The sequence below is a fragment of the Dermacentor variabilis genome, chromosome 2 (assembly GCF_050947875.1).
Source record: "Dermacentor variabilis isolate Ectoservices chromosome 2, ASM5094787v1, whole genome shotgun sequence".
Lineage (NCBI taxonomy): Eukaryota > Metazoa > Arthropoda > Arachnida > Ixodida > Ixodidae > Dermacentor > Dermacentor variabilis.
The window spans coordinates 85,596,820-85,612,102 of NC_134569.1; positions in this window are offsets into that span (position 1 = coordinate 85,596,820).

Below are 15,283 nucleotides of genomic sequence, written 5' to 3' on the forward strand. Positions count from 1 at the left end.
TAGGCCTTACAAGTCACAATTACCTTCAAAATGTCCCATATAACGACCTCTATGGCAGCAGAACTTGACGCTCTACGTGCCGCTGTTAATTACATCGCACAAGCCAAACCTCGAAAGTGGGTCGTTTTTTTCTGGCTCCAAGGCGGCCCTTCAGAGTCTGCAGTCAGCCTTACGACACAAGACGCATGAACAACAGGTGTTAAAGACCAGAGAGGTTCTCCATCAAGCCCTCATAAACGGACATGACATCATCTTCCAATCGCTTGCGGGGCACTGTGACATCGTCGGAAATGACCTTGCTGACGATGCCGCCCGGTCAGTCCATACAGAAACCCTGACACTTCCTATACCCTTATCAAGGACAGACGCTGCGAGGGGTCGTTTACTTGCTCAAAGCAAGACTTGAACGGAACACCCCGATTTTCTCCAAGTGCCGTTTGCACCGGCTGGATCCTACATTGGAGCTGCAGATTTCATCGAACTTCTCCCGTCATGATGAAACTTTACTGTGCCACCACTGGTTAGGGGTGGCTTTTACGAAAGCCTACTCATTCCTTATTCCATTGACCAACACCTATTTGTGACTCGTGCAACTGCGAAGAGACGATCGAGCACGTGTTGCGTTTTTGTAATCTCTATGACAACGAACGTGAAAGTTCTTCGGAGGGTGTTAAACCGATTAGACACCAGGTCATGTTCAGAGACTAATGTTGAATTCCAATGGCAGATCCAGATCAAGTTTTTTTGCTCTGTATGGAGCAATCGTATTCCAATGGCAGAATGGGAGCGTGAGCTGTGTGTTCCAATGGCAGATTGGGACCAGCCGCTGATTCCGGATTGCTCCGTGGAGCAAAAATATTTGCTCCGCCGAAATCGGCAGATTTGACCGGAAGTCCTCGTGACGTATTTCCTTCACCCGCCTCTGCTTCCTGTCACGGTCGCATGTTTCCGGTCGCGGGCAGCTATGGACGACATGGAAAACGTGGACGCCGCTTCGCGCCGTGCGATTTTGTTCGCGCTCCTAGACAGCTCCGACTCAGACAGTACAATTTCCAAGTCGAGTGATGATTCTTCTGACACGGACAGTGAAATGGGGTGGTGGGTGGCGCTTCCAAGCGCTTGTTCCTCTCTCTATTCTAGCGCCCTCTCCCTTGATTTTCCTGTACTAAGTGCTCCCGCGGGAGCACACGCATTCCCTTCGCAGATATGGTGTGAGCAGATGAGAGTGATCTCAGTCGGAGCGACGCGCTCCGTTCGTGATCCGGTCGAGCGCTCGCGATCTACCATTGGAATTCAACATAAGATTCTCGGACCATGGCCCCACACGTCGCAGGCTTACAAAGCGACGCGGGCACTGCTACGTTTCATGAAATCGACTGGCCTCAGTGACCGATTATAGACGTGAGGTTATGGAAAACCGCACGCATTCACACTGATAGTGCCTTCTTCCCTACCTCTCGTTTCTTTTCTTCCCCTAAAGTGCTTCCCCTGTGTAGAGTAGCAAACCGGACATGCGCCTGGTTGACCTTCCTACCTTTCCTTCCTTCTTTTCCTTCTCCTGTTCTTGTTGTGTGAATTCATGTCACAGTGTCCTGTTTCAACTACACGGAATTTTACAAAAAAAAAAAAGTGAATTTTGTGAGGATATCTCCCGATATTCTATCAGGTTATATGTCTTTGTGACTGCTAGGAACTTGGTATCTTGCAATATATGGCAGATAATTAATAAGGATATCTTAAATAACTGGTTAATTAGCAATTATAGAGGAAATACTGCGCGGGAATTGAGGACCCAAATTCATATTGGGTCATTCCACGCCAACTGTCCCAACCTTGGCGCTCGACCATCAGCGATTTCTTTGAAAAAAATTGAGGACTATCTCTGTAAAGCAAGAAGTATTTCTGTAAAACATTTTTGCAAAAAAAAAATTCAGCACCGCTAGGAACATGTGAAATTTTTTTAGAAAGCTCGAAAGTATGAGTCGTAAAACCCATTGCCAAAACATTTTCTCTTAAATTAGGCGAGCACACGATTTTCCCTTGAGAATGAAGATAGGATTTTCACTTAAAAAAGGTGTTATCGATCTTTACGTTTCCGTGAGTTTCTTATACGGCACTAAATATGCAAAATTTGGTGAATATTGGGAATTATTTTACAGAAAGGTAACTTTTGCCGAACGGTTATATTTCATAGTTAACTAAAATTGCCAGAAAGTTGTACCGTAAGTGAAAAAATAATTTAGGACGAATATAACGTGAAATGGGGGGCCTGTACAGCTGGCGACAAAGTTGCAAAAAAAGTTAGTTTTAGCCTATGTTTAGTCGTAAATTTAGCATTGAAGTGGACGGGGTAAAAATACTTTAAATATTGTATTTATTAGAAACATTCATTGTCTACTAACTGAGAAATCTTTATCAAATTACTTTTTGTTTTAAGCAAGAAAAACATTTTTGAATTTATATATATATCAAATTACTTTTTGTTTTAAGCAAGAAAAACATTTTTGAATTTATGTTATACCGGTCTCTGTGCTTGTGCGTGTTTCCCCTTCGTAGGAAGGCGTCCTAGCGGTAAGTAGAACTTGCGCGGACGCAAAATTTCCTGAGTCGATGAAGGAACATCTAGACAAGATAATCAGCTCCTCAAGTTTTTCCTTGAGTGCTTTATTAGAAATTATTAGCCTAGCCAATAAAAAACGCGAGCCCCGATAGAGAGCATTTAACTGGATGTCGCCGTACACCGACGTCCTGCATAGCGTCGTCACCCGGCATCGGTAAGTAACGCCGGTGAGTACAGAGTGCAGCTACGTACACTAAGATCTATAAATGGGCGAAAGCTTTGTGAATAAGAACACAATCTGTTGCTTTATTACGGCAAATATGTAGCAAATGTCAGCCAACACAATCGTGTTTTAGCGACCATGTTGGCAATGATGTTAGAGGAGTGATGTCGACTCGTCATTAAATGTTTTGGCATGCTTAAGTTCAAACTACTACATTTAAAAAGGTGACGGAAATAAATAAATATGTTTAGTTTCTGGCCCTCTCTGCCTTTCTTGTAGTTAAATGTTGAATTCAGACCGAATGAGGTAGTCCGCTGACCTTTGGGAAGCGCAGGATTTAACATCCAGTCTGCGGTAACTGAAGAAAAAAATGGGAAAGCTCGTTCGAGCTATCGACCGTAAAAAGGTTGCGGCTATAATCCTAAAACGCGCTCATACGCTCTATGATGCTCATATGTCATATGCTCATATGACTAAACATAGGCTAAAACCAACTTTTTTGCAACTTTGTCGCCAGCTGTACAGGCCCCCATTTCACGTTATATTCGTCCTAAATTATTTTTCACTTACAGTACAACTTGCTGGCAATTAGTTACTATGAAATATAACCTTTCGGTAAAAGTTATCTTTCTGCAAAAAAATTGCCAATATGCATCAAATTTCGCATATTTAGCGCCGTATAAAAAACTCACGGAAACGTAAAGATCGATAACACCTTTTTTAAGTGAAAAGCCTATCTTCATTCTCAAGGGAAAATTGTGTGCTCGCGTAATTTAAGAACAGAAAATTATTTGACAATGCGTTTTACGACTCATACTTTCGAGCTTTCTGAAAAAACTTCACATGCTCCTATCGGTGCTGAAAAAATTTTTTTCGCAAAAATGTTTTACAGAAAGACTTCTTGCTTTAAATAGATAGTCCTCAATTTTTTTCAAAGAAATCTCTGATGGTCGAGCGCCAAGGTTGGGACAGTTGGCGTGGAATGACGCTATTATTAACTCAACAAAAACTTCCCTTTAAACAAGATCGTCTACGGTGCTAGAGCCTGCAGTACTTTGGCACTGAGGGCAGCCCATGGCAGTACGGAAACAAATATGAAATAGTGCGCCAGTGACGTACGTCGATATCTCTGTCCTCTCCATTGCGAGTGCTGACCAACAGTAGAGCAAGCTTTCGCTATACACGGGCTTAATAGTGGCCTTCTCGTTTTTTGCATGGTGACGCCAGGAATCAACGCGGAGCTTGCTCTATTCCGTTTCCAATCTTGTGATGGTACCGCCGCTCGACGATCACGTTTGCCAATAGCAGCAAATAGAGAAAGGCTTTATGGATCGGAATGAAGAGAACTCGTAATTGTCATAGCATTGGCGCCTGCGCAGCAAGAAAGCAGGTGGCGTTTTCTGATAGGGTGGGGAGATCAGCGTCACTGACACGCTATTTAATTTTCGTTTGGGTTCATGGCTGGCCAGTCAAAATACTGCACGCCGTAGTACCTACGACGATTTTTGTGAAGTTGTTGTTGGACAACATACGACTGTCGGGCTTCCATTTTGCAAATGCAATATTTCCTCTAAAATTGCTAATTAAAGCTTTATCTGTATTGGCTGCCAAGCCTTACAGTCTGACAGCAGATGTGCAATTTCGCTTGTCACAAGTTATCAGTGCAGCAGCCCGTGTTATTGGTGCAGAAAATAAAACAGTCTGTATACCTGCTACATTAGCGATCTCTCGGAACGAAAGCGAAAGGGGGTGGGGAGTTCCAAGGCGGCTGTGCTGGTGCTGAAACGCCCCCCTTCCCCCCCCCCCTTCAACTCCCCGGAAATTTTCGATACGCTCGCCTTCCTGACTACACCTGGTGGGGGGGGGGGGGGGAGGGAGTTATGACAGAAGACACATGGGCCCCGGGTGCCAGGTGACCTAGCTACGCCACTGCGCGAGGCTCACTTTTCGTGCGATGGTCAGGAAGGGACACGATGCCCCTACACTACGCAACGCACAAAGGCGCTACGGCAAGGTTCGTCGCCTGTTCGACACGGCGCAGAGAAGGCTGCGGAGTCACATCGCCGACACGGGTTCATTAACCACAGATAAAGCACAGTGCGACAGTCACGACGCTTACGGGCAAAGAAATCGCAAGACCGATCGAGCACGCGGGCCCGCTGCTCTACGGCGATCGGTTAGCGATCCACCAAGCGCAAGAACGAGAAGTCGCCGAAGCAAAGGTCCCACGTAACCAATTCGTTGTGGGCCTATGAGTATCTGCCGCGGCGTAGAAGCACTCAGCGCAAGCGAGCTCCGGTAGAGAGGGCGCCCAGGGGCCACCACTGGGGAGGCCGATCAGAGCGCACCCCGAAGACGTATGCTCGTACGGTGACTCGACCTAGGTAGAAGCACGGTTTGTGCGGGAAATTAGCTCAGGCGCGCTAGCCGTTGTTACGGTTGGCGTCTGGCACCACGTGCAGAAAGGGCTTTCACCCGACCTTCTTTCACCATGCCTCGTCGAAATGAGGCGTGACTGCTCTTGCTACGGTTGGCGTCCCGCACCACGCGCAGATAGAAATTTCTCTCACCCGACTTTCACACACCTTGCCTCGTAGAAATGAAGCGTGACTTGCTCATTCGCCATGACCATTTCGAGTGTCTGCAGGTCTGGCGGAAGCCCCGCAGTGTTTACAGGCCTCTTTTGTGTGTGTGTGTGTGTGTGTGTGTGTGTGTGTGTGTGTGTGTGTGTGTGTGTGTGTGCGTGCGTGCGTGCGTGCGTGCGTGCGTGCGTGCGTGCGTGCGCGCACGACTTTAGAGGGACCCTTTCCTCGAACGGCCAAAGTCTACAGGAGAACTTCCACGAATCAGCAACGCGCAAAAGCGACGGACAAGCGCTTACAATTCCAGGAGGCGGGACGGCCTCCTCCTTGCAGCAGGCTTTCTGTGCCGGTCACGTGACGTCGACGGAAGCAAGATCCCTCCCGCGATTGCAGAGAGCCTATTTAAGGGGCTCCGAAATGTACTTTTGATCACTTCATTCTCTTCTCTTCAATTTTTACCAACCTTTGAATAAACCGTGCAAGTTTCGCACTAGAAATCGTCTCGCCCTTGCTTGGTCGCTATGGTATACCGGATGCTTGCAGCCCGCCGACAACGCCACGCTACCCAATAAGTAACGTCGGTCGAGCTTCGATAGGCAGGCGCCGCTACAACTCGGCAGCAGTACGATAGGCTACCCTGGAGTACGCAACACCGTGTCCGCCACGTTGCCATTGCGGCGGCGGTTCCCGGAGATTGAGCAATGCGCCAGCTGGGGGATGAGGCGCGGGAAGGCACCTCGGTCCCCGCAAGTTCCGATAATAATATATAAGGTTATAGAATCTGCACGAGTCGCAGTCCCGCAGAAAAGAGCTGTGCTATACACCTTTGTGACATTGTCGGAGGTTGTCGAGTGAGCCGGCCTGAATGACTTTACGAGCGACGTATGAAACGCGAATGATAAGCGACGGATGTCAATGAAGCTTAACGTGGTACTTCCTCGTTCCCCTGGTGCGCGCGATGACTGTGACGTTACTCTGGCATGGAACCCATCATGTTTCCTCTGCACATGTTCCAAGTCGTTGGCACTGTCCGGAGCTCGAATAGTCCGCCTCATGAGTACTAAACATGAGCTAGCTTATAGCGGTCACAGGTTACGTGAGCACAGAAAGCTGCGCAGCTAAATGAAGCGGTCAGTTGGTCATGCAAATCACACGCCCGTACGCGTCGCGGTACAACTGACTGATATAACCACGCTGCGCTTCCGAAGCTGCTCAACGCCGCGAAAACCAGTAATGAAGAAAAAAAGGATAAACTTAAAATGAAATTTTGGGGTTTTACGAGCCAAAACTACGACCTCATTACGGAGCACGCCATGGTAGGGGACTTCGGATTATTCTGACCGCCTGGAGTTCTTTAACAGCCACTCAATACACGGACGTTCTTGCGTTTCATTCCCATCGAAATGCGGCCACTGTGGCCGGGTTTTCATCCCGCGACCCCGGCGAGTTGCAAGATGCAACAGAGAAACCTGGAAAGGCCGCCGTATACATCGATTCAACAGAATGTTGGCGGGCTAGTTGGTGCAAATCCATAATAACTTTGTTTAGCCCAAAACAACGGACACAAGAAAGACGACCGCCCCCCCCCCCAGGACAAGGCGCTACTCTCAACTGACCATTTTATTGGGTCACTCCTTTATAGAGAGCAGAATCCAGAAGAACATGCGCAGTGAGCACCACGTGCAGGAACCACCCCAACATCCGAACACCATAGCGCACTCATGTGACAGAATCCCCCTCCCTCCCCCCCCAAAAAAAAAACATATTAAGCGCTGTACAAGGTTAAAGAAGGCACACTAATGCACTGCGAACTCTTAGATACGGGACCGTTTCCTGAGCCTACTTCGAGTTCACCAGACCACATGAATCGCACCACAGCTAATTAAGGAGCGCAGAAGCACGGATACCACATTCCTGAGGCGCGGCACGTGCAAACAAGTTGGCCGGCCCCATTTCGTGTGCCGCAGGTGGAGCTTGACTCTTCCCGAAAGTGAAGCGAGAGCCTGGCGCTGTTGCGGGTAAAGTGGGTCCCGAAGCAAGACGGCTGTAATGCGCCGTGAAAACATGGCAGCGTCGCCCCCCATCCGCCTATTGTGACGGCGCATTGCAAGTCAGCAAGGCAAGACCGCAGGGAGAAGTAAGTCCTCGGACAATTGAGGACCGAGCAGCGACCCTCTCCGCAGGGTGTGACACCATCGCACGGGCGCCTACCATTGGCCGAAAATGACGACACTTGAGCGGGCTCGCCGACTGGCCGAAAATGGCGTCACCTGAGCGGGCTCTCCCATTGGCCGAACGTGACGTGTCTTTGAGATACCGAAGGGCTTAAAAGACGCAGACCGGGAGCAGCAGAGGAGCATTCCTGGAGCATTCCTTCATTCATCTCTTTCGAGCTTCTTGCCACGGGCCGCAGCGTCCCAGTTGCTGCCGGCCCGTAATGACTTTAAGACTGTTAATTGACTCTCACTCCCGACGTCCTCCTCAACTCCTACAGAACCCACTGGGTTCGCGACAGGAATGTGTGCACCGATCCTGGAAATAGTGCAATACAATACTGGACATGCTTTCCCAGGGGGTATCCTGGCCGGCTTACGTCCGTATAGGCGACAGGAATGTGTGCACCGATCCCGGAGATAGTGCAATACAGGACATGCATTCCCAGGGGCGGGGGGGGGGGGTACTGTTGTGCCCGGCGGTCCTTCAGAGCGGGGGATGCCACCCCAGCGACATGCAGTTGTCACGCCTCGTCATCATTTCAAGGCAGCTCGCTTGAAGATAGCAACGTCGTCCCTCCTGGCCGTCACGAAGAGACCATCAAGGCCGTTATGGTCGGCCGTTCACTCAGCGACAAAACTCCGGTCACGGATGAAGCAATTATGGGAAACGAGCCGATGCCTTGCGAAATGGGATGTTCAACGTCTGCGCCGGAGATGAAGTCCGTGCAAGGCTACGATTCGCCACACCTGTCAGACGCACCAATTGCCACCACCACGCCGGAGACGGAGTCAGTGTACGATCCCAGTTCCCGTTTGTGCCCAGTGATGTGCGTGTGTTTCGACAAAACTCCCGTCGGCGGGAAAGGGCAACAAACCTTTGGATTGGTGGGACCTGAGGTCATCGATCTCTTGACGCCGGATTGGGGGAAGCGACTGAATGACGATGCAGGGCATAAAAGGCGGATCCAGACGGCTGTGAGGGAAAGAGGGGGACGGTCGATAACAGTGAGACACTCGGACATGCAAAGACGCTAGCATAATGTGCTCCGATAGCTGGAGCCGTATTTTAAAACTCGACCGTGTACTTTTTTTAATATATTCTTTTTTTTGTATTCTCTTAAACGTCGCTCGGAACCCTTTCTCCTGGCACCTGGCGCAGCACCATCCAAGGAAACTTCGTTGGCCGCACAGACCCCCGACTTCACAACAGTACGCTAGCCAGCTTACGTTCGTACAGGCGACAGGAGTATGTGCGCCGGTCGCGGAGATGGTGCAAGACTGTGCATGCGTTTCCAGCGGGATACGCTGGTATGCTTACGTCCGTAGAGGCGACAGGAATGTGTGCGCCGATCCCGGAGATAGTGCAATACCAGGCATTGTTGCGACGCCATTTCTCGCAGCTCGGCCGGCGTTACTTTTCGGTAGCGTGGCGTTGTCGGCGGGCTGCAGGCGTTCGGTAGACAATGGCGAACAGGCAAGGACGAGACGATTTCTAGTGTGAAACTTGCACTGTTTATTCAATGGCTTGTGAAGGATAAGAAGAAGAGAATGAAGTGAAAAAGTACATTGCGGGGCCCTTTAAATAAGCCCACAAAATCGTTCGTAGGCGGGATCTTGCTCACGTCAACGTTACGTGACAGGCAGCGAGTCTCGTTGTGGATGGGCGGCGGATCCCTTCTACCCGGTGAGCTTGCACGGGCCCGCCTCCGCAGGTGGCAACCCGCAGGTCTGGGATCGTAGGCCATTGATTCCTTCTCCCAGGCTATCCTTCACGAGGCCGCCTCCGCAGGTGCCAATCCACGGAATCTTTATCGGGGATAAACGGCGGATCCATTCTCCTTTGCGCGTCGTTGATTCGCGGGAAGGCCGTCTGATTGTGGATGGGTGACTGATACCATATCCCAGGTGACTTTTCGCGAGCTTGCCTCCGCTGGTAGCAACCCGCGTGTCCTGGGGATCGTAGGCGCTTATCCTTTCTTCTAGGCGACGTTAGTTCGCGGAAAGCGTTCTCCCCTAGAGTTTGGACAGTTCGTGGAACGGGTTGTTCTAAAGTCGCACGCACACAAAGGGGCCTGTAAGCACTGCGGGGCGCCAGCCAGACCGGCAACCCCTCGAGACAACCATAACAAATTAGGAATACATTCTTCGTTTCACTTAGGCATGCACACACACGAAGGGGCCTGTAAGTACTACGGGGCACCTGCCAGACCGGTAATCACTCGAGACAACCACAGCAAATTAGGAATCCACCATTCGTTTTGATGAGGCATGGTGGTTGAGCATCCTTTTTGCCAGCGGTGTTACACGCCAACCATAACAGCATGCGGCTCCAGGGGTGGGGGGGTGGGAGGTTACCCTGGCCAGCTTACGCCCGTATCACGGCGCGTGGACAGAAATACGTGGGCCGATTCCGGAGATAGTGCAATACCAGGCATGCGGTCCCAACTAGCCGCCGAGCAACAACTCGCCACGCGTGCCCAAACTGCTAGTGAGTCGTATGTCTCCTGCATTCAGGACATCCTCACCCTTTGTCACAAGATCTACATGTCCATGCCAGAGGCAGACAAGGTTGGACACATTATCAAAGGCATCGCGGACGACGCATTCAACCTTCTGGTCTTTAGAAACTTATCGACTGCCATGAAGGAATGCCGCCGTATCGAGCAGGCGAAGAGTCACCGTACACACAATCAGCTTACACGGCTTCCAAATATTGCTGCGTCCTCTTCTTGTACCGGCCCCACCAACATACCTAGCTTGTCACCACCAAGCGAAAACGTGACCCGCATTGTACACCCCGAACTCGAAGCAGCGTTTCCTGCCTCGCCTCAATAGACGTATTGGAACAACACTGCTGAGACGATATCGCTGATCCAGTCTGTGGTTCGCCAGGAATTCGCTAATATAGGTTTTTCCAGCGCCTGCTCTTATGTCTCGGTCCTATCGCAGTCCACCCTACAGTGCCCGTTATCCCTACACTGCCCGAAATCCGTTGGACTGGCGTACAGCTTATAAAGGTTGACCTGTTTCTGCTGCGGTCGAATCGGTCACGTTTCCCATCACTGCCGGAGCCATTGGCCGTCCTCGCCTCGAAACACTTTCTGGAATTCAAGTTCGCACCGAAGCTCTTCATCCAGTCGCTTCTATATGACGCTTCCGACGCTACTACCTCGACTCGACGCTATGCTCGCTCGCCCTCGCCTCAACGTCGCCAGCCACATTCCCCCCAGCTTCACCGCTCGCCCTCGCCGTCCCAGCAGGAAAACTAGGCAATGCGGCACCTCGAGGTGGTACTGCAATGTCGGACTCTCCGCAAAATCCTCCTTTGACGCTGTTTACGAGACATAACATTCTTGACGTCCAAGTTGATGGCATACCCGTCACAGCAGTCATAGATACCGGAGTACGTTTGACCAATGCCCCCATGACCTCATACTAGGCCTCGACTTCCTCTCTGCCCATTCAGAGCTCATCGATTGTTCAAGTACTTCTTGACCTGCCTCTACTGGACGTTCCTCGGACACCACACGAAATTCGCCTAAGACCGACTGATTTTCTTCACGTTCCACCACGTCTTGGCATACATCAAAGTGTCGCCTTCTACGCCAGTTCCCGATGGTGATTACATCTCCGCTCCTATAACTGTCATCGTTCTCACCCACAACGTTACTGTCCCGCAAAGAATACTAAGGGTCACAGGCAATCGCACGTACCTCGATCCCTGTGGTGAATTTCGGGCTCACTAAGCAAATTCTGCCTAAAGATATCACCCTGGCTACGATCATTGCTTTAGAAGTTAGCTGCGTTGAGACTTCTGCTGTCGACGCTTCCTGTGAGCCTTTCCGGTCTGCCAATTGTACTGCCAACGACATTTGGAAAATGATCGCGCCGAATGTCACACCTGCGGAGGCTGAACAGTTTTGCAGTCTGTTGCTTTCGTACAAGGACATATTCGACCTGAAAAACCGACCCTTAGGTCAGACATCAGTTGTCAAATATCGTATACATACATGCGATAATCCACTCATCCATCAGCGACCCTACAGAGTTTCAGCTTCGGAGCGTCACGTCCTCAAAACGGAAGTAGACAAGATGCTAGCGAAGGACATCATTGAGCCATCGTCAAGTCCCTGGGTGCCACCTATCGTGCCAGTCAAAAACAAGGACGACGCATGGAGATTCTGCGTCGATTACCGCCACCTCAACCGCATCGCGAAGGACGTCTGCCCACTACCTCGAATCGAAGAAACCCTCGATTGCCTATATGGGGCACAGTATTTTTCGTCCATGGATCTACGGTCCGAATATTGGCAAATCGTGGGTGATCTAGATCGTGGAAAGACCGCCGTTATAACGCCAGATGGTGACTACCACTTCAAAGTTATGCCTTTTATGCTACGCAACGCTCCGGCTACCTTTAAGCGTATGCTGGACTCATTATTCCAAGGATTCAAGTGGTCGACTTCTCTCTGCCACCTAGATGGTGCCATTGTGTTCTCGCCCACACTCAGCACACACATTGAGCGCGTTTCAGCTATACCAATTGCCATTTGTCGCAAGGCCGGTCTACAGCTCAACTCCAAAAAATGTAACTTCCGCCACCATGAGATTACTGTTCTGGGACATGTCAATGCGACTGGTATCCGACCGGACTCAGAGAAAATTAGTGCTATGAAAGAGTTTCCTGTTGCAGTCCGCAAAAGACGTCCGTAGTTTCGTGGGCCTTTGCTCTTATGCCGCTTTGTTAAAGATTCCGCCACCATAGAGCGCCCTCCAACAGATCTGAAGAAAAGTGTGCCGTTTTCATGGGGAGCCTCTCAGGCCGCCGCCTTTTCTCGGCTTACCACGATGCTCACCACCCCGCCGATCCTAGGGCACTTCGCTACTTCAGCCCCTACAGAGGTGCGCACCAGTGCCAGTGGCCACGGAATCGGTGCCATCTTGGCACAAGTTCAACACGGCCACGAATGTGTCATCGCGTACGCTAGAGTTTTTTGTCACCTGCGGAGCGGAATTACTCTATTATCGAGCGTGAATGTCGTCCTTAAAAGATTCCACAGGGAGGCTTCGACGATGGGCTTTGCGGCTACAAGAGTATTCCTATTCGGTGGTGTGTAGGTCTGGTCGCCTACACAAGGACGCCGACTGCTTCTCCCGTTACCTTGTACACACGCCCGCCAACGCCGACACGGACGCTTCCGCAAGCGTTCTTTCCATTTCCCAGCTTTTGGACATGACCAACGAGCAACGCCATGACGCTACTTTGAGGACCCTCATTGACCGAATGGAATCTGCTCCTACTGATCCATCGTTACGGTGGTTCGTCCTCAAGACTACGGAATATTGTACCGACGTAATTTTCATCCTGACGGTCCTCCCCTTCTCTTTGTCGTTCCTCAACACCTCCGGTTAACCGTGCTTCAGGAGCTTCATGAGGCCCCAACTGCCGGACACCTTGGGGTTGCTCGCTCTTAGACCGCGTGCGCCGCCGCTTCTACTGGCACGGCCTCGCACGCTCCGTACGGCGTTATGTAGCTGCTTGCAAGCCCTACCAACATCGGAAAAAGCCAGCAATGCTTCCTGCCGGGTACTTACAGCCGATCGACATCCCACCTGAGCTATTATTTCGCGTGGGTTTGGATCTCATTGGCCCTTTCCCCAAGTCCAGCTCCGGCAACAGGTGGATCGCTGTCGCTACTTATTACGCGACGCGCGATGCCATTACTCGGGCAATTCCGACGAGCTGCGCAACCAACGTCGCAGATTTCCTACTCCGGGATACAACTTTTGTACATGGCGCCCCGCGACAGCTTCTTACCGACCGCGGCCGCACTTTCCTCTCCCAAGTCATCGCCGATATCCTACGCTCATGTTCTACCCAGCACAGATTGGCTACCTCCTATCATCCCCAAAGGCCTTACTGAGCGACTTAACCGGACCATTAGTGTCATGCTATCGAAACACGTTTCGTGCACAAGGACTGGGATGTGGTGTTCCCTTATGTCACATTCGCCTATAATTCATCACACCACAATACTGCTGGGTATTCCCCCTTTTACTTGCGCTTCGGTCGCGGCCCTGTATTACCATTGGACACGTCACTCCCCTTGCTACGGTATTCGAGGACCGAGTATGTCCGCGACGCCATCGCAGCGGCGGTGGCGCGTGGATGCGGATGGAGGGGCTTTACGCTGAGCATGTGCGCCAGCTTGCCCGTACTCGTTTGGTGGCATCGTGACGTATACTTTTCACCAGGCTCTCTCGTACTACTTTGGTCCCCCTGTTGCCGAGTGGGGCTCTCCGAGAAACTCCTTCCGTGCTACAAATGCCTTTACCGCGTTCTACGTCAAGTGAACAATGTCACAAGATAATCTATGTGACCTCCGTCATGCCACCCCGTTCCACATCACCTGACGTCGTACACGTCTCTTGGCTTAAGCCGTACTGTGCCCTGACCGATGGCCACGTCTGTAGCACCGGGACGGTGCCTATCCAGCCGGGGGTCGTGTAACGGTGGGAAAAGACGACAATGTCGTCGACGGTGAAGACGAAGTGGCAACAGCCTCTCGGGATTATATATATATATATATATATATATATATATATATATATATATATATATATATATATATATATATATATATATATATATATATTATGGGGTTTTACGTGCCAAAACCACTTTCTGATTATGAGGCACGCCGTAGTGGAGGACTCCGGAAATTTCGACCACCTGGGGTTCTTTAACGTGCACATAAATCTGAGTACACGGGTGTTTTCGCATTTCGCTCCCATCGAAATGCGGCCGCCGTGGCCGGGAATATATATATATTAGACAGTGCACTTAGTTTAGCAAGTTGGCCTTCATGTGCTTTGTTTTAAATACCGTTTGACGAATAATGAGAGGGGGAAGAGTGTGGCGACGGCGCCTGTGCACGTTGCCTGGACTTATGTGGTTATAATGTCACGCGCGTCGGTGGTGCCAGCGTGGCTGCAGCAGCGGTTGCGGCATATGCATGGGAGGCACAGTGACCGCGGCAGCGCTTGTATCGGCGTAGTGTGGGGCCGTATTAAAAAATGTATGATTTCACAACGTATGCAGCCTAAACAGCTTCGCTGGCAATCCGTCCTCATATGAACGTTGCGGCGCCACGAATTTTCTAGCCACTTGTGGAATAAAATCCCTTGTTTCTGGGGCGAATCCTGTATTTCGGATACCCGATTATTCGGACACGTTCCGGCGGACCCCGTCGAGCCCGAATTATTGGTCGGCGATTGTATGAGGCCATGCAACCTGCTTGGGCTCGTACTATAATCCACTGCGACAGTTCGTCAGTGCCGAACACAACGCTACGTATCGCAATACACTGCATGGCGTCCAAGGCACCTAGTGACGTGCCTAGAAATCTGCAGGGAACGGTTCGTTAACATCCTCGATAAGAACTGCGTCCCTTTTTAAGAAGTCGTAAGTTTTACACCATGAGAGACGAGATATTGGTTGACAAAGATGATAAAAGCCCGCTGACCGCACCGTAACTGTCTAACGTGGGCCGGCCGACACAGTCAGCACTGTGTGGAAGGGACGGAAAGATGGCAGAGATAGGAAGGATGAGAGCGCTCGGAGCTGACACTCGTTGTAGGCGTATCATAGCACAGGAGAGGGAACGACAAGGAGGAGGGTGGTGTTTATGTCTTGGGGAAG